The 19796-nt window shown below is 36.5% G+C and overlaps 1 long non-coding RNA gene across 1 annotated transcript; it reads right to left on the reverse strand.

Moving 5' to 3' along the window:
• Positions 1-9086: 9086 nt before the first annotated feature.
• On the reverse strand, positions 9087-16790 carry LOC140853588 (uncharacterized). Its single transcript, XR_012136664.1, has 3 exons — positions 13231-16790; positions 9685-9861; positions 9087-9599 (listed from the first exon to the last, which is right to left on the reverse strand). It is a non-coding gene; the product is annotated as an uncharacterized lncRNA (long non-coding RNA).
• Positions 16791-19796: the final 3006 nt, after the last annotated feature.

Consider the following 19796-nt stretch of genomic DNA (forward strand, 5'->3'; position numbering starts at 1 on the left):
TGCATAAGTTGATAGAAAAATATTAATTAAACTTAATAATGAATAATATCTATGTATATTTTGAATTATATTATGCATGTTCTATATAAGTAAATTTTGAACAATTGGATTAAGTATGAATAAAAATTTCATGAGCATGAACTATCCTACTTTACTATTTTAAAACATTGTTGAATTTATTGATTGTGATCTTCTCTAATTTGACTATGATCAAATGGTTTAGGATCTAGTTTCTTTTTGGACCTCCAGTAGGGCGATCATTGGTGCATGCTGGTTGATAGTATATTGTAGTCAGAAGCTAGTTTTCTTTTGAGTCATGCTAGTGGAGCAATCACTAGTACATACTACCATGGGCATATTTTTTATGTGATTTCAAAGCTAATTCCTTTTTGGGCCTTCAATGGGATGATCACTAGTGCATGCTGATGAGCGGCATGTTATAGTTAGGATTCAGACTCTTTTAGAGCTTGCCACGAGCCAATCGTGGTCATAATCAAAAGGTTAAAAGAGAGAGAGAGAGAGTTTGAACAGTTAAGTATAATGATTATAAGTTTTAGAAAAAAATATATGAACACCTCCTCAACTTTAGCCCAATTTTACTTATACCCTCTATATTTTAAATAGTATCAAACTAACACTCTTGGTCATCGATATGTTTCAATATGGTCCAGCTATTGACTTACCAACAAAAGATATTAGCTTTTTCTCTCAATGGATAGAAATGCCCCTCGCTCATATGGGAGGGTTCACCAATGAAGAAGAGGTAGAGATGGAGAGAGCCACCACGGAGAGAGAGGACAGGTTGTGGAGGTTAGTGTGGAGAGGAAGGATGGTATCGAAAGCCTCATGGGTGGGATGGATAAGGAGGAGGAGAAAGGGTGAGGAGAAAGAAGAGGGAAAAGAGGCCACTGACAATGAATGGGTGGAGGTGGAGAGAATACCGTGGAGGGAGAGGGCTCATGGGCAGCCTTAGAGAAAATGGATGATAGGGTGGAGAAGAGGATGAGGAGGAAAGAGAGTAAGGAGGATGGATTTTCAATGAGAAGGGTGAAGGTGGAGGGGGCTACCATAGAGGGATAGGGCACATGGGTGGGCTTGAAGGAGGAAGGGGATGAGGAGAAGTAGATGAGGAGAAAGAAGAGAAGAGGAGAGAGCCATCAGTAAGGAATGGGTGGAGATCAAGAGAACCACCATAGAGGGGAAGGGTTCATGGGCAACCTTGGAGGAAGTGAATGACAAAGAGGAGAAGAGGATGGGTAGAAAGAGGAAGAGGAAGGATAGATTGCCGATAAGAAGAGGCAGAGGTGGAGGAGGCCGCGATGGCTCATGGGCAATTTGGAGGAGTATAAGGAGGAGAAATGGATAAGAAAAAAAAAGAGAAGAGAGACAGAGGGATCATCGATTAAAAATAGTTAGAGATGGAGGAAGCCACTATTAAGGTGAAGCCCATATCCAGAAAAAAATCCAACTTAGACCCACAGTAGGCCAGGCCTGACCCAGAACCACGCATGAGCGCAGCCCAGCGCGAGCGTGGTGCCCATGGTCTACCGTGTTTCGCAGTCCATGGTGAGGCGCATGGACCGGGCGCTCGTTTCCCAGGCATTTCTCACGGTCTATGCGGATTCTGATGGATTGAAGCACGATTTGATGGTCCTTATCCCTCCTGATGATGATCGGATGGTTGATATCAAATCTTGATTGATTTAGGCCTGATCTTGATTGTTTTTTGGATATTTTCAGACCATTTGATGCAGATTCAATGACTGAGCTTATTTCTTCGATTATATAGCGGATAGGACTCCGATTTTGATGAGGTTTGGACCTAAATTCATCTGGTGATGAGCTCTATTTAAGGGAAGGACTTGGGAGAAGTTTTATGAGCCTAAGAGTAGTGAAAAAATTAAAAAAAAGGAGAGGGTTTAAGAGAAGAAAAAAAGAGACATGAGATTTTCTTTTTGAGAGAAAAATAAGAGTGTTTTTCTTGTAAAAGAGAGTCTATGTGAGTCCTTTTTTATTTTTCCTCTTCTTCCTCTTTTTCTCTAATTTTGTACTCCGTTGTGCCGTGGATTATTAATAGAAGAACGTTGAGGAGGTTTTGCCCATGGACGTAGGCCAACAATCAAGTTGAACCACGTAAATCTGATGTGTTTTTTTTTCTTATTTTTATTGCTTAATTATCTCTCATATTTTGCGTTCTACATTTGTTCTAGTTATTTTTCTTCTACAAAACGATCTTGTTTCTGCTGTACTTGTGTGCTGTGTGGATCAGGGTGTGCTCGATTATCTATGGTCTATTCTTTCAGTTTGGTATCAGAGCGTAGGAGACTCTTTTGTAGTTGGATTGATCTGAAATAATGGCGAACAAGGTGACGACAATAAAATATGAGATATTGAGGTTTGATGGATCAAACTTTGCACTTTGAAAGATGAAGATGCAGGCGGTATTGATCAAAGATAATTGTGAAATCGTTTTGCAAGAAAAAGAATGCAAACCTCAAGAGATGACGGATGTGCAATATAAAGAGAAAGACAAGCTGACAATGGCGAACCTCTATCTGGCATTGGATGATTCGGTATTATTCAATATCGAGACCGAGACTACTGCAAAAGGAGTTTGAAAAAAATTAAAAAATCTCTATGAAGGTAAGTCTTTAGTTAATAAAATCTATTTAAGATGGTAATTATACAATCTAAAGATGAAGGATGGGTTATCAGATCCAGAGCACTGGATGTATTCAATTTCATTGTGAGCAAGCTTGCGGCCTTAGATGTCCAAATCAATGATGAAGCAAAGGCCAGCATTCTACTTTGTTCTATGCCAGAGTCTTGGGATAATCTTATCATGAACTTGAGTCACGTTGAAATCCTTAAGATGGAGTCTATTGTTGCATCATTGCTTATAGAAGAGATGAGGCAAAAATCTAGCCAAGAAAGCTCTTTGGGAGAGGCCATGATAGTGCAAGGCAGATCTTTTGAAAGAGAACATGGTGATCGAGGGAAGACAAGATCTAAATCCAAAGACAAAAAGAAGGTAAAATGCTAGAATTGTGAAAAAATAGGGCACGTAAAGAAAGATTACCGGGTCAAAGGAGTTGATACAAAATCTGAATCGAAAAACTTTCAAAGCAATATAGCAAAAAGTGAAAGTGGTTCGACTACTTCAGATGATGGGGATGCATTGACGGCATTGAAAAGATCTGATCTTGCACGCTATTGGCTCTTGGATTCGGGGGCATCTTTCCACATGACTCATTTTAGGGAGTGGTTTCATACATATAAATCATTTGATGGAGGAGTTATCTATTTGAGTAACAATACAACTTGTCCTGTGATTGGAGTGAGAGATGTTCAGATCAAGATGTTTGATGGTATAGTTCGGATGGTTTCTAATGTTCGGCATGTCCTTGCACTACGTAAGAGCTTATTATCACTTGAAAAGTTTTGTAAGCAAGGTTTAAAGTCTATCGAAGAGAAAGATCAATTGAAGATATCCAAAAGATGTTTGGTGGTGATAAAGGGAGTCCAAATAGGTAGTCTTTATAAATTAGTGGGTGAGACTCAGGTGGGAGAGGCGGCAGTAGCAATCTCAAAGATGGTGTCTCTGATGATTTGACATCGACATCTGGGATATATGAACGAGCGTGGGCTTTATCAAACAAGGACCTTCTTCCAGGGTTCAAGTCAGCACTACTAGAATTTTGTGAAGATTGCATATATGGTAAACAAAAAAGAATCTCTTTCTCTTTATCACAGTAGCAGAGTAAGAAATTTCTTTAGCTAATCTACTCAGATACTTGGGAGTCATCTGATAGATCATTGGGTGAATGTTCCTACTTCGTCTCCTTCATTGATGACTTTTCTCGAAAGGCTTGGACATATATCCTGAAGTAAAAATTTGATGTTTTTGAAACCTTCAAGAAATTCAAAGCTCTAGTGGAAAATAAAAAAGATTTGAAAATTAAATACCTATGTTCTGATAATGGAGAAAAATATTGCTCCAAGGAGTTTGATGAATTTTGTAGTGAGCATGAAATTTGACGACAGCTTACGGTTTCCAGGACACCACAGCAAAATGGTGTGACAGAGAGGTTTAATAGAACACTCATGGAAAGTGTCCGTAGTATGATGAGCACTGCAAAACTTGACAAGAAATTTTGGACAGAGACTGCATGTACGGCTTGTTACTTGATCAATCGAGCCCCAATAAAATCCCTTGGATTAAAAATTTCAAAAGAACTTTGGAGTGATAAGCCAGTAAATTATTTCTATCTCCGTGTCTTTGGATGTGATGCATATATGTAGATTCCAAAAGAAAAGAGGACAAAATTGGATAGGAACTCTCGGAGGTGCATTTTTCTTGGCTGTGCTAAAGGAGTAAAGGGGTATCGATTGTGGGACCCTACTACCCACAAGATCGTTCTTAGCCAAGATGTTGTTTTCAATGAAGAATCTTTTCAAGGCACCAAGAAAAAGCAAGATGATGAAGCCATTACTTTTGTTGAGTTCCTTGATGCAGGTGACGAAATGCAAGCAGAGCAAGCACAGGAGATCGATGAGGTAGCTGATAATGGACCAGGTGTAGAGTCTCCACAATCCTCTGAGGATGCTATCTTACTGGAAGAGTCACCAATGGAGTCTGAGCGGCCTAAGAGGGTCATTAGACCTCCTGCTAGGTATGATGACTATGTCACTTCTTTCATTCTTTCTGCTAACCATATTTGTGCTTATGTTGCTTTGACGGAGGAGAATGAGCCAACATCATACAAGGAGGCATGCGAGTCCACCAATGCTGAAAAGTGGCATTATGCTATGGAGGAGGAGATGGACTCACTTCGAAAGAACAAGACATGGAAGCTTATAGTTCTACCGGAGGAGAAGAGTCTAATCAGATGTCGGTGGGTCTATAAAGTGAAGAAGAATACAGATGAAAATATGGAGAGGTTCAAAGCACATTTGGTGGTGAAGGATTATGCTCAGAAGGTAGAAATTGATTTTGATGAAATCTTCTCACCAGTGGTTCGTCTTACTACTATTCGAGTTGTCTTGGCGATTGCAGCAGTCATGAATTTAGAGCTCAAGCAGATGGATGTAAAAATGGCTTTCTTGCATGGTGACTTGGAGGAGAAAATTTATATGACGCAACCTGAAGGTTTTGTTGAAAAAGGCAAGGAGAAGTTGGTTTGTCGGCTGAACAAATCATTGTACGGTCTCAAACAGATGCCGAGGTGTTGGTACAAATAATTTGATTCATTCATTATGAGTTTGAGATTTGATCGACTAGAGATAGATCATTGTGCATATTTCTACGATTATGATGATGGGAGCTTCTGTATCTTACTGTTATATGTCGATGATATAATGATCATAGGAAACAGCAAGAGTCGAATATCAGATCTGAAAGCTCAGTTGGCTGGAGAGTTCGAGATGAAGGACCTAGGAGCTGTGAACCAAATACTCGGAATGAAGGTGCTACGGGAGAGAAAGGATAGCAAGATCTGGCTTTCACAACAGAGATATGTGGAAAAAATTCTGTGGCACTTCAATATGTAGAATGCAAAGCTGGTGTCTACCCCGTTTCCTATTCAGTTAAAATTGTCAACAGAGCAATCACCCAGTACGAAAGCAGAAAAAACTGACATGGCCCGAGTACCATATTCATCAGCAATAAGGAGCCTTATGTTTGCCATGGTATGCACAAGATCAGACATTGCACAAGCAGTGGAAGTTGTGAGCTGGTATATAGCAAATCCAGGTAGCAACCATTAGACAGCAGTAAAGTGGATCCTTCAGTATTTGAGGAGGACTACTGATCATTCACTCTATTATGAATCAGTAGGATTGGAGTGCATCGGGTATGTTGATTTTGATTTTGTAGGTGATCGAGACAAGAGAAGATCTACCACAGGCTACGTGTTCTCCATGGGTGGCGGTGCTATTAGCTGGGAGTCTAAGCTTCAGTCAGTGGTGGCATTATCAACGACAGAGGCAAAATATATTGCAGTGGCACACGCATGCAAAGAGGCTATCTAGCTTAAGAAGCTTCTTAGAGACTTCAAAGTGAAGCAAGATACGATGAGGGTGAATTGTGATAGTCAAGTGCATTGCACTTGATGAAAAATTCGATGTTTCACTCTCAGATGAAGCATATTGATATTCGCTATCACTTTGTGAGAGATGTTGTTGATGATGGTCTAGTCTCATTGTTGAAAATCTATATAGATGCAAATCCAATAGATGTGTTGACAAAATTGATGGCTCGGGAGAAGTTCAATTGGAGCAAGGCTTCTCTCGATCTTGGAGCTACGTGAGGAGTGGGAGGTTGGCATAGCCTCCAGGGATAACGTTCTCGTGAGTTCAGCACATATCTTCAAGTGGGAGAATTGTTAAGGTGAAGCCCATGTCCAGAAAAAAACCCAACTCAGACCTGCAGCAGGCCAGGCCAGGCCCGGCCCGAAACCATGTGCGAGCATGGTGCACATGGTCTACCATGTTTCACGGTCCATGGTGAGGCGCGTGGATCGAGCACCCATTTCTCGGGCATTTCTCGCGGTCCACATGGATTCTGGTGGACCGAAGCACGATCTGATGGTCCTTATCCCTCCCAGTGATGATCGAACGGCTGATATCAAATTTCGATTGATTTAGGCCTGATCTTGATTGTTTTTTGGGCATTTTCGGGCCCTTCAATGCAGATTCAACGGTCGAGCTTATTTCTTCGATTATACAACGTATAGGACTCCGATTTTGATGAGGTTTGGATCTAAATTCATCTGGTGATGAGCTCTATTTAAGGGAAGGACTTGGGAGAAGTTTTGTAAGCCTGAGAGTAGTGAAAAAATTAAAAGAAGGGAGAGGATTTAAGAGAAGAAAAAAAGAGACGTGAGATTTTCTTTTTGAGAGAAAAATAAGAGCGTTTTTCTTGTAAAAGAGAACCTGTGTGAGTCCTTTTTAATTTTTCCTCTTCTTCCTCTTTTTCTCCAATTTTGTACTCCGTTGTGCCATAGATTATTCATAGAAGAACGTTGAGGAGATTTTGTTCGTGGACGTAGGCCAATAATCAGGCCGAACCACGTAAATCTGGTGTACTTTTTTTTCTCTTATTTTTATTGCTTAATTATCTCTCATATTTTACATTCTACGTTTGTTCTAGTTATCTTTCTTCTACAAAATGATCTTGTTTCTGATGTACTTGTGTGCTGTGTGGATCGAGGTGTGCTCGATTATCTACGGTCTTCAGCCATCATAGAGAAGAAGGGCTCATGGGTGAAATTGAAGGAGGAGAGGATGATGAAGAGAAGTAGGTGAGATAGAAATGAAGGAAGAAGAGAGATCATTGATGAAACATGGGTGGAGGTAGAGAGAGCGGCCATAGCGGAAGAGAAATAAGTAAGAAGGGGAGAAGGGGTAAGGAGAAGGGAAAAAAAAGAATGCTGGCAATGGAGGAGGGATCAATTAGAGAGGAGGGAAGAGGAAAGAGAGAGGAGGCAGAGATAAGAATACTTCTTCATAATTTTACAAAATAATGATATGACATCATTCCATTAACGAAGATAGATAGCTGACCACATTAGAACATATTGATAATTACAAGAGCCAGTTTGACACTTTTAAAGTATAGAAAGTATAAATAAAATTAGATTAAAGTTGAGAGAATGCTTCTATAATTTTTCAAAATTTTATTTACTTCTTCTATTCTAATATATTGATGATTTTGAATATATATATACTTTATACTATTTAGCAAAACTTAAATTATAAATTAAAAATCTTATATTGCGATCTTGAAATTTATGCATATAATACTTAACTAAAAAGTGATAGAGGGGACTTACTGGGCTTTTAGCTCACTCTTGTATTTTTACTTTTTTCAGATGCCAACATCTAGTGCGGATGGGATTATGGGATATAAGCGGATGATTAGTACTTTGAAGTGATTTCTTTTAATCTGAAAATAAATGTTATGCAATTAAACTGAATTAGATTTGAAAATATTGTCAGAATTGTTTATCAAATTAAAGATTTTAGATGTTTTAGTTTACTTGCACTGATGCTATATAAATGTTAGGCTTTGCATATTTTGTGGATAAAATCCTATAGAATATGTGGCCCTCTATCACGTGCTTGTTTGTGCTAGTGAGACAGGGCATGGCAAGAATATCTTGAGCTTCATTTGTTTTCATTTTTCTGGCTAATGAAAATCCCAAGAACAAGATTTCTTGCTATGTCATTGGGCATGAACACACAAGTCCTAGGTCGCCACCAATTCACAGGTGGCACACATCAGGGCCTGCTTGTGCTAATGGGTTAGCACATGTATAGCCTACATGGTTGGTAAAATCATATGAGGTGCTCAAAAAATTTAGATTATTTCAAGGCTGAGTGCTGTTGGAAGCATTCTTGATGTGATAAACCATTTGGATTAGGCCATCTAGGGATTTTTGTGCCTAAAGGTAGGCTAAGAGGGCTTGATACACAGCCTCCAGGGCTTGATCACTGCAAATGCATAAAAGAATACAACATGAATCGGTTTGGCAATAGTACCAACTCAGATGCAAAGCTGGCTTCTTTTGAGGATCACTTTAAACAATCAGCCTGTTGCCTACATCCTTGGCTCTAAACTATCTACAGCCTGGAACTTTCAACTCTTATCACTTAAATATATAGAGCTATATATCATCTACATTAGAATTTTAAGATCGTGACAAATATTATTTAAGATAGGGCAAGCAACATATTTTAAAGGTAAGGAAATATCATAACATTGAATTTTAAAGAACCACAAACATGTTTTTACAATGCCCATGACCAGATTAGCTGCAAGAAAGCAACAGCTACGCAAACATTTTTTACATGCACTATTTTAATAGAGCTTTAATATTAAGATCTTTTAAAAAAGACCAATTTGGAAGATGGAGAATTCCTAGTACATTTCAGAGAGGAAAAAGAATCATGCCATAAGAGTTCTGCTAAGCCATCTGAGCCAAAAAAAGGATGGAAAAAAAAAAAAAAAATCAAATGACAACCAAATACATGCGAAGAGTTGCTAATTTATTGACACAGTCATTCATACCTCCAGGACTTGAAGAATGTACAGCAGAAAAACTGGACTTACACTCCTTTTCTAAGACGTTTTGCTCTTGAAAGGTTTCTCTTCAAGGTTTCCCCAGGATCAAACTTGTTTCTCTGTCTTTACCAGGGAGAATCCCTTATGCTTTGCTACAGACAATCACAGAACTTGTGTGAACAAGGGACTGGTGTGGACAAGGCATTGTCTCCACCCACAATAAAAAATAAGAAAAAAAGGCATTGCTAAATATATAAGAGAATCAGCAAAGACATCCTGAAATTGATATCAAAGCAATAAACCCATAATAAAAAAGAAAAAAAGGCATTGCTAAATATATAAGAAAATCAGCAAAGACGTCCTGAAATTGATTTCAAACCAATGAAGTTCAGTCACTGTCTGTTCATGTGCATGCTGAATAACCAAAAGGGAACTCTGTTGGTTCAGGACACGATGACAATATTCTGTCATCTGTATTTGTTGAAGCATGATGAAAATTAGGTTATCAATCAACTTTACAAAATAAATCCTGGTCCTGCAAATCAGTTGTAACAGGAAAGAGAGGTTAGTTAATTATTTATGTCAAAAATAGGAGCTACTCAATCAGAAATCTCAGTTACCTGTTATAATTTTGAAAGATGAATTCAAAAACGGTCATGCATGTATGAGACCAGCTTTTCTGTGATAATAGGACCATGTCTTTCGATAAATACTTCAAAGAAGCCTTCAGACGGCCTATACTGAAAGACGCTGGTCTACCCCAGGGTGGAAGAGTGATCTCTCAAAAACCCAGATACCTTTAAGTGCCCAACAACAATGCACGTGTAAAGAAAAAAAATCAATTAGTGTCATTATATACCATGGAAATATTAGTGGCATTATCTATTAGGTAGAATGTCCAATAAACAGTTGTTATGAGTGCAAATCAAAACATCTATAGAGAAGAAAACAAAGGGATATGATATGCTTTTGAAGAAACACAGCTTTGTTAGGAATATGATACAGTGCATGAGTCTATGACCCTTATCTTTCAAGATGATGCCTCTTGGTGCATGTTCTTCTAGGTTCCATGGGTCTAAAAATCATTTGAAACAAATTATTGTATGACATGCAATTTTTAGGTTATCATGCAGCATAAAACAGTTGCAACACAAAAATGGAGTCTGTAGTGCATGTATGACCAAACAATAATGGTACTCTCCAGGTGGTTATGGAAGAGAGCAGGAAAGACATTAACACAGGAACGAGTGACAGCTGTGAGCAAGATATTCACTCAAGTATATCAAAGGCTAAGAAAATCATAATAAATAGGGGATCAAATTTGAGAAAAAGCATCTCAAAATTGGAAACCTATTGAGATTTTGACAGTAGCAGGATCATTGAAATAAAAATATAAAAGAGAAATGCCTCATATAGGAAATTTTTCCTAAGATAACAAATGATACCAAGTTGAAACATATAGTGCACCCTTGATGCATGGTAAGCGCAACTTGCTTATTGGTTTGATAAGAATAACGTGTCTCCAAAACCTTGTTACCTTTTCTTTACCATCAAAAGTGAGTTTGCCATGCGACCAGAGACCGCAAATGCGAATAGAGATTCAAATCAAGAGGTCATGAGACCCTTTAATAGGCCTTCACATTCTTTTCAATTTGCCAGGAATATCTTTTTTTTTTCTTGTTTATCATAAAAATAAGCTTCAACATTTAAAATCCAGAATTCTTTAATGCATCAATATATAACTACAGCAAATCAAGCAAAGGTTCAGTTAACTCAAGCAAAAAATTTGAATTGTTTAAACCTTCTGGATGTACTAGAATTTTATATTCAATTCCAATGCCTAAATGGACCATGGTATTTATACGATAAACTAAACTTATTTTCTAGCATCAATAAAATTTACTATCCTTCTAAAAGAAAGAAAAAGGAAGCATTGTTAGCATTAAAAGTAATCAAAATAGGAAACTTGCCACCATTTAAATGCACATGGATTTCTAGGTAAAAGATATGCTATGAAACTATGTATTGAGGAGAAAAAAATTGAAAATAATTTCTCCCGTTAATGTGTGATTATGCACTAGCAATTAGGATTACCACCTCATTAAATATTATAAAAATTTATTTTCATATTTGATTGGTAAATTTGTGGTTTTTGCAAACATAACATCTTTGGGAACATATGATAGTAGGGATCCAGATTGCCTAGAATGCAATAGCAAAAAGTTAAGTGAAAATTGCTCTTAGGGAGTCTATAAAAATGTGTGCTCCATAGCTTGAGCTGTGCACGGCATACATGGCCTTGGAGTGTGTATAAAAAGGGGATGCTGATAATGGTTGGTGTCTTAGCATCGCTTGAAATGTCCAGGTTAAATACTTGGGCTAATTGAAAGATACACTAAAAGGTACCAAGACATCGATCATATAGAATGATGAGCATGCAGATAGTCACGTGAGACTGCCAAAATTCTGGACAAAATCCTTAGATAATTGCAAAACTTGTGGAGACTCTGCCAAAATTTCAGGAAAATATTATGCAATTCTTGGATTCATGCTCAAGGCACGTAGATTTCATGGTTTTGGGGGTAACTCAAAAGCCTACACCACAAAATTTGTTGCCCCATATTAATCCAATCAAATCTCAGGTCGATTCTTAGATATGTAGATCATGGTTTATTCTACAACTATATTTTATCACCTTTTGGTTATAGTTTACCTAAAAAATTAATTTACCAAAAAGTGACCTTTTAAATAACAAATATGCAAGTTTTAGAAAATGATAGCGTGCTTGCACTTGTGACATGCACATGCTACCAAATTTTAAGTAATATTGGTGCAATTTAGATGTGCTCAGGTTCCAACCGAGTCTAGTCCCAAAAATTAAATAAATTATACTCCCATTTAGATTGAATTTTTTATGCTACATAGATATAGGACGTAAGCAAGGGTGAAAGACATGCACTCCATTTGGGAGCAGAACTGGATTACTGGATTATGACTTTATTCAAATTCATAATTTGATTATACTTGTATGACATATGATTTAGAGGTGATATCTCATTATATGTATGGATAATTTTTTAAACATTACTGGAACCATTGGTGCCAATATGAGTATGATGACATGCACCTTCCGAAAATCTCCAAAACCACATAAATATAGAAAAAAATATTCGATAAAAATTTATTTAATATAAAAACTTAAAACATTGGAAAAACAAAAAACACAATAAATTATCCCAATACATTACCAGGATGCAGGGCCATCCCAAGAATAACAGCACCACATCGACTCAATGGAATACTAGCACAGGTCTCAATACCTAATATTTTCAATCCTTGAACCAAGTAATTATCCCCAGGCAAATTCCCTTGGTACTATGTGTTTCAGCATTCACCATTATCATTTCTAACCAATCGCATTCATAGGTTCAACGTTCCCATCAGCTTTCAATCATAACCATGACCAAGAATGTACATAGAGGACAAGGCCAAACCCAAAAAGTTGGGCGGCACTTGGATTGTTGTAATATCTAGAATGATGCATAAGCCCATGCTAAAGTTATTTGGTTCTTTTTTGGCAATTGTTCTCTCCCTAAGCAGGTATACTTTGCCCAAGATGAAAGCTTGATGCATTAAAAAAATAGGTCAAAAGGAAGGATGCCATCATACACATATAAACACTCTCAAGAACTCCTAGCCAACAATTGTATTACTTGAGAACTCATGCTCCATAGACATGAGTTCATAAATAAAGGACAGATCTATCAATTTTGTTTGTAACAATGGCTTGATGAGATGTATCATTTAAACGTTGTAACACATTCTCCGCATGTCATCAAATAAGCAACAAATGTCATTTCTAAGAATTTGCACTTAACACTCTATAATAAACGAAAATGCAACAACCAAGTAGTTATTTCAACAACCCAGGAACATATAAGTAACAGGAAAGTAATAATTTGCTGATCTCAACTTCAAACAGGTAAAGAAATAAGCAACTTTAGCTAATACTGAAGCATTTTTCCAATTTAACAGAAAAGGATATTGCAATATTACAAGGAATATCAACAAAATATGCTGCAATTTCAGCAATCTCTCTAACAAGCATAAACTACTCAGAATTATACAGACCATTAAATAACTCAGTATGGTGAAATTTAAGATACCTCTTTTGTTTTATCTCCAGACACAACAGCACCCTTGGAATCATAGCCTTCAAATTTCCAAAAGTGAAAAAGATAACAAAAAAAATCATCAAAACTAAACTACAAAACATTATAAATATCACACAAAGAAGGGCTGAACCTTCTAGGGAGAGAGAGAGAGAGAGAGAGAGAGAGATTAAAATGATGCCCAGCAATAAAATCAAAGGTGAAGAGATAGAAAATCTAAAATGTCATGACCCATGAACCAGGACAGGGGAAGGCTAAATAAAAAATAATTCAACTATTGTTAGAAGGGGATCATTTACCTATACAGAGATCATGAGCTTATAAAATAAAATCCATGCTGCCCAATACATTATATGGCTCAGTGGCAGATATTTTAGCATAGACTATGGAGACTATAATGCTCTGAACTGAAACCAAGTTATCAAAAAAAGCAAAAGGAAAGAACAAGACGAAAAGAAAAGAAAAGCATTGGAGACAAACTATGTATGTTATGCATATTAATCAGCATACTGCAAAGAGATTGTTGAGTTTCATACCAAAATGATCCCAAGAGTTACATCTATCAACAAAACATTGATCATGCCCTAAACTAAAACATGACCCTCAATCTACTAGTCAGAGGACATTGTCTTATACACTTGATCGATCAAGATACAAAGCAATATGGACCCTGTATCCATGCGATCCATTTTTCATAAGTAATTTGCTAGGATTTATGTGCATCATTTGTTTTCTAAGTATGCTAAATAACAGAACATCAGTTGCGAGAGAACAAACAACAGGTTATTTGATATTTGATCTATAGGATCAAAAAAGTCCGATTCATATAGAAGTTAAAATTCCATCCTCCATGGCTGGAGATTAACTAGATTCAGAAATAGATATATGACAAGAAATCTGGAAAACTTGGTTAACAATTAAAAGTTAGGTGCAGAATTCTGTCTAGTAGCAAATGACGGCCTATCACATAACCCATAGCAGGTTAAGTATTCTCCCTCTTGGGATTTAGAATAATCCTACAAGAATTGATGTTGATATGATTGTCTGTATGTTTTCAAAGAGGGAACCTTATCAAGGTCAGGGTTTTAAGAAGTCTGGAATTCTAGTATCGCAACAACACAAGTGCTTCAAGGTTTTGCTGCCACACGGCAAAACAAAAAGAAAATTGTGATAGTTTCAACTAGAATACGTTAGTGCAAGAAAGAACATTGAGATACCCTGCTTTGCTAGTCCTTTCCTTATCCGGTCATAATTACCACAACAGGCACACTAAACCACCAACTTTCATTGGCCAGGACTTCTAGCATGAAGATACAAAGGTTTCATTTGTCAAGATGAGCGAATAACCGAAGACTAAAGTGCCAGTTCGCACCAATATTGTACGACATGATACATATTTGCTGGCAGCTTATTGGCATGTGCATGCCTCTGTACCATCTATGATTATCAAATATACTGCATAATAGCCTACACTAGTGTGTATGGTTGTGAACTTGTGATATAAGCTTTATGGCACAATATATAGCATTGTGGACTTCAACCCTGCTTTCTCATTTTAAGCATGCGCTTCAACATTCCAAACAATCATATCTCAGTTCCAGAACTTTCGATGCTTTTCCTCATTAACTTTGACTATTTTTCCAAGATTTGAAGGTTCAATCTATAAATCAGCCCTAAAAGTGACAAAAAACTGTCATTTCATGTCATATCAATTGCTAGAAATCAATGTACTTACAGCTTGAGAGATTCTCATCAGTGTTGAAGTACTGGTACCATACCTTCTAACCTGCATTGTTACCTACTTATATGGTATGGAACAATGCAGTATGGTGCCATACAGATACATGGCATGTCTCTTGGTGTTGGCACAACAAAAATGAGGCGATATAGTATGTTTTTGGCATGGACTGTTACCAAGGGACATTTAGTGTTGGTATCTTACTAGATTAATACAATACAGTCACTATAGGCTAGCATGCGTTGGAACCCAAATCCTCAATTCTCATAGCATAATGAGTAGATGAGCTTCACATAGTACTAGTACTTACATGACACCAAATAATACATATAGCGTCGCATACCATATTGATACTTTGCATGCCCTAGAATGGAAAGATACAAAATTCTATACAATAATCCGCAACAAGTATGTCAAGAATAACCAAACTCTGTTTAATATTAACCACAAGGAAACGATCTAAATGCTGGCTCCATAAAATAACTGAAGAGCGTTAACTTATAATAAACAATTCAATAAAAGAATAAAGTCAAAGAAAATACAATAATATCCAATCATTATGAGGGGGTCAAAAACACATTAGACAATGTTCTGTACAGTAGACAATGTTCAGAGCTCTAGGAGATCAGACCTGCTTCGTCACCAATTCAATTGTAAGCTGTATGAAAGTTTTATCAAGATCATTTTTATCTAATGCAATCTGCACAGGAAACATAACTTATCAAGATGAACTGGCATCAAGTCAATCCCAACACTGACAACATTTTCATTAACATGCCATAAACACTTAATCAGATAGCATTTACCAGAAGTTGTAATGTGATCATGATTTTGTATAACTGTAAAATTTAAGTCTTATATCATGTCAGAAGTTGCAATACCCTTGTTAGCCACTTGGCAACAGGTAGGAAACTAAGAGATCATAACATGGATCTTAAAAATTAGAACTCCATCTGACCATTGGAGCCCTCAATGTCCGAACACTAACTGCAGGCTCAAGCAATTCCCAATATACGGAACTCCACATAGATTCTCTTCATTTGAGTTCATTCTTGAGTGTCCTTAACCAAAATATCAACAGCAAGATGTTATATACGCAATATGAACCGTGACTATGATTTTCTCAAATGAAATACTGCTCATAGATAAAGGGTGCAAACCTAAAATCTTCTAAGATATGCTAAATAAAGAGCTTGACTATGAGAGAGAAAGAAATCTTACAGAATACGTTTTGTCTGTAACAACTTTTCTTAAAGATGAGGTATCTCCCTCTACCAGCAGAGAATTAATCCGAGCAAGGAAGAATGCATAGAAGTGTCATTGCGTTTTACCTAGCAATATAAACTTTTAAAAAAAACGAAAAAAAAACAAAGGAATGCTAGAACAGAGTCTCATGAATACATTATAAATTAGGATCCAAAAACTAATTTGCCTATCCAAGTTAGTGAGAAAATTGAATATGAATCTTCACCGCAATATTTCAAGCACAATGTTTCAGAAATTAAGACAATAGCGGTTACAGATTTCCCAAGAGCAAACCATGCTAAACTTGATGTACTGGTTATGTGTATTTGCTAAACAATTTTTTGGGAGTCAACACCAGTGCTACTGATCCAAAGCCCAATTTCAAGGGGACGGAGATTATTTTACTCAAAAGAAGTGAATGAAGAAATTTACTGTGAGAGTACCAACATTGAGGGGAGCAGAAGGCCAAGCCTCCTCGAGTAAACGAAGTTGGTCAAGTCAAGACTCCTCAAGTGATGGAGTCGAACCTTACATGGCACAAAGTGGGATGCCAAATAACTATTTGGAAGAGGGGAAGAAGGTTGAAGGCAGCGGTTGGGTAAGGCTCTAAGATGGCCCGTCTTGGGCCAGTGTTTTTTTCCTTTTTAAGGAAAAGGAGGAGAGGACCCCCTTAAAGTCTTGGGCCAATGTGGCTCGAGGGAATCATCCTAGAAGAGTAATGCAGAATATATAAGATGAGGAAATCAAGAAGCTTATGCCATGATTCAGGATGGCGATTACCTTTCCTAAAGAGGAGCCAGAGGAGTCCTATTTAGACATGAGGTGGAATTAAATATAGCGGTTTGGTAGTTTAATTTATTCGGTTCAGTTAAATAAAATAAAAAAATTGATATTTCGATTTGATTATCGATTTATGAATTTATGTGATCCACTGAAATCAAAACGAACTGATAAATCAAAATTAAAATAACATCGTTTCATATATTTATATATACACGTATGTTACATGCTTCATATATTTATATATACATTCATTTTATATATTTATTTAAAGTTGGACTCTGTACTTTATATGAATTAAAAATCTTAAATATTAATTTAGCTTTATTTCAATCCAATTAAAATTAAATTTGACTTGATTATGGATAATAATAAAGGAATAAAAAGTAGAAATCGAATCGGCAAATCAACTTAAATCGAAAAATCATTCAGATCGTTCAAATACTTAGGAAAGCTATATGAATAAATCAAACTAATATGAAACTGAATCCAAGAAACCAATTGTATTTAATCAAAAATTTAATTTTAAAAACCTCTAAAATCGAAATGTCAGTTCGGTTTGAAAAACTAATTTAAAATCAAACTGACCAAAGTGATTTTAGCCCTAGCTGGCACTACATTCACAGAAACCTAATTTTTAGGTTTTTATAGATCTAACTTCTCCTAGATGAGGCTCCATGACTTTCCTTTTGAAAGCTAGAGATAAAATATGATTCTCAAGATAGTTGGCATTACTAGTAAGCCATTATGGCTCAATAATTGGATGGAATCAAGTAATCAAAGGAGTAATGCAAGGGCCTATATGCAAGTTGATCAATCTAAAATATGAGGGTGTTCGGTTAGGAGAGCTGGGGTCTCAAATCGGAAAGAAAATAGATAACTCTCATTTCAACCATTGATTGGGAGGAGTCCTATTCCAATTTTAATTCTAGAGCAAAATGAGAATGGCCCAATCTATCTAAAACTCAATTTACACTCTTTCCTAAGAATTCAAATTTTCATTCCGATTCTAATTCTGGTAACGAACCAAATGCTTCAAAGGATTTAGTTATTTTGGTTCTAATTTCAATTCTAATCCATTCCAATTTTGATTCTGGTTGTGAACCAAACATCCCCTACTAGTCATCGGAATCAACATTAGGGATGACCCAGGGTTGACAAAATATGACCTGACCCGCCAATCCGATCCGTATTCGATCCATCATAAATAGGTTTATATTTAGGCTAAACGGATTTGGATCATAAATGGATCGATCCGTTTAACCCATTTAATAATTGAGTCAGATATGAATTTTAGATATCTGATCTGTTTAACCCGTTTAATATTTAGGTTGGGTTGAGTCAGATAACCCATTTAATCTGTTTAACCTATTTAACCTATTTCTGACTCATTTAACTCAACCTGTTTAACCTGTTTAACCCATTTTAGATCCATTTAACCTGTTTAAAACTTGTTTAATCTGTTTCTGACCCATTTAACTTGATCCGTTTAACTCGTTTAACCTGTTTAATCCATTTGATCTAATTTGACCTATTTTAATAAATGGGTTAAACGAGTTGGGTCGGGTTACCTGTTTAATAAACAGGTCGGATTCAGGTTTAAATTTTTAATCCGTTTAATAAACAGATCGGATTTGGGTTGACCATTTTCTGATCCGACCCTGTCACGCCCCGAACCCAACATCCGGGTTGGATACGTGATGGCCGCACACTCCTTAGAGCAAGCCCTAAAGAATATGCAAGGTCAAAATAAATTATTACAACTTATCAACCATAATAATTTATTTTAACAATAATTCATAAAACATTGCATAATTACAAATTAAATTTCTTCAATCCTCTGATCAGGTATCAACGGTACTCTATCTATGCATCTGCTCACTCATAAATCCATACCATAGCCAACCATGGACATCTTGTAACTCTGAGAAGAAAAGAAAGATGAAGGGTGTGAGCTTTACAGCCCAGTAAGAATTTCCATATCACACCAATATAATAATATAATCTGAAAATAAAGATGAGCAATAACACATAAAAGCCGATGTTCACTGTCCAGAATACTGCAAACATTTATAGATTATCTGTTTTATCAAAAGAGATGCATTATCATATGTTAATAAGTGAAATAATTTTATTCAACAATTGTTTCATGTCTTATCTTTCTATTTTCTTCTATTATCACATCATCTTTAATCCTTTCTTTTTGGCTTTGGCTTTAGCTTTGGCTTTGGCTTTGACTTTGGCTTTGGACTACCAGGATCATGCGATGATCTTTTATTCGGATCGATTTCTGTGATCTTCCTCGGATCGAAATATTCATGATCTTTCTCGGATCATAGTGGCCATGATCTTTCTCGGATCAAATCATTCATGATCTTTCTCGGATCAGATTCTTCATGATCTTTCTCGGATCATATTCTTTCACACATAAGCCTGTGGGGGCTGTCCCAGGCATAAGCTCCTGGCAAGCTACTCCACATGACAAGGCCAGTCCAAACCAAATTTCTCTCTCTTCATTTTCATGAAACTATAATATTTGACTTCATTAATCAATTCAAATTTTGTAGTGTAATAAATATGTCATACCCATATAATCATGCCATCAATCGCTGATACATATGTATTGATATAACATACTTATGCTCAAAATCACATAAATAAATAACAGTGTCTCAGATATAACAAATTCATCGATCTCAAATCCAACGATGCAAAATCAAGGAGATAAAATCAACGATAAAATAATATATATAATGTGATCATGTATAGAGATTCTTACCTTTACCGGTGACTGATC

The sequence above is a fragment of the Elaeis guineensis genome, chromosome 14, assembly GCF_000442705.2.
Source record: "Elaeis guineensis isolate ETL-2024a chromosome 14, EG11, whole genome shotgun sequence".
In the NCBI taxonomy this organism is placed as follows: domain Eukaryota; kingdom Viridiplantae; phylum Streptophyta; class Magnoliopsida; order Arecales; family Arecaceae; genus Elaeis; species Elaeis guineensis.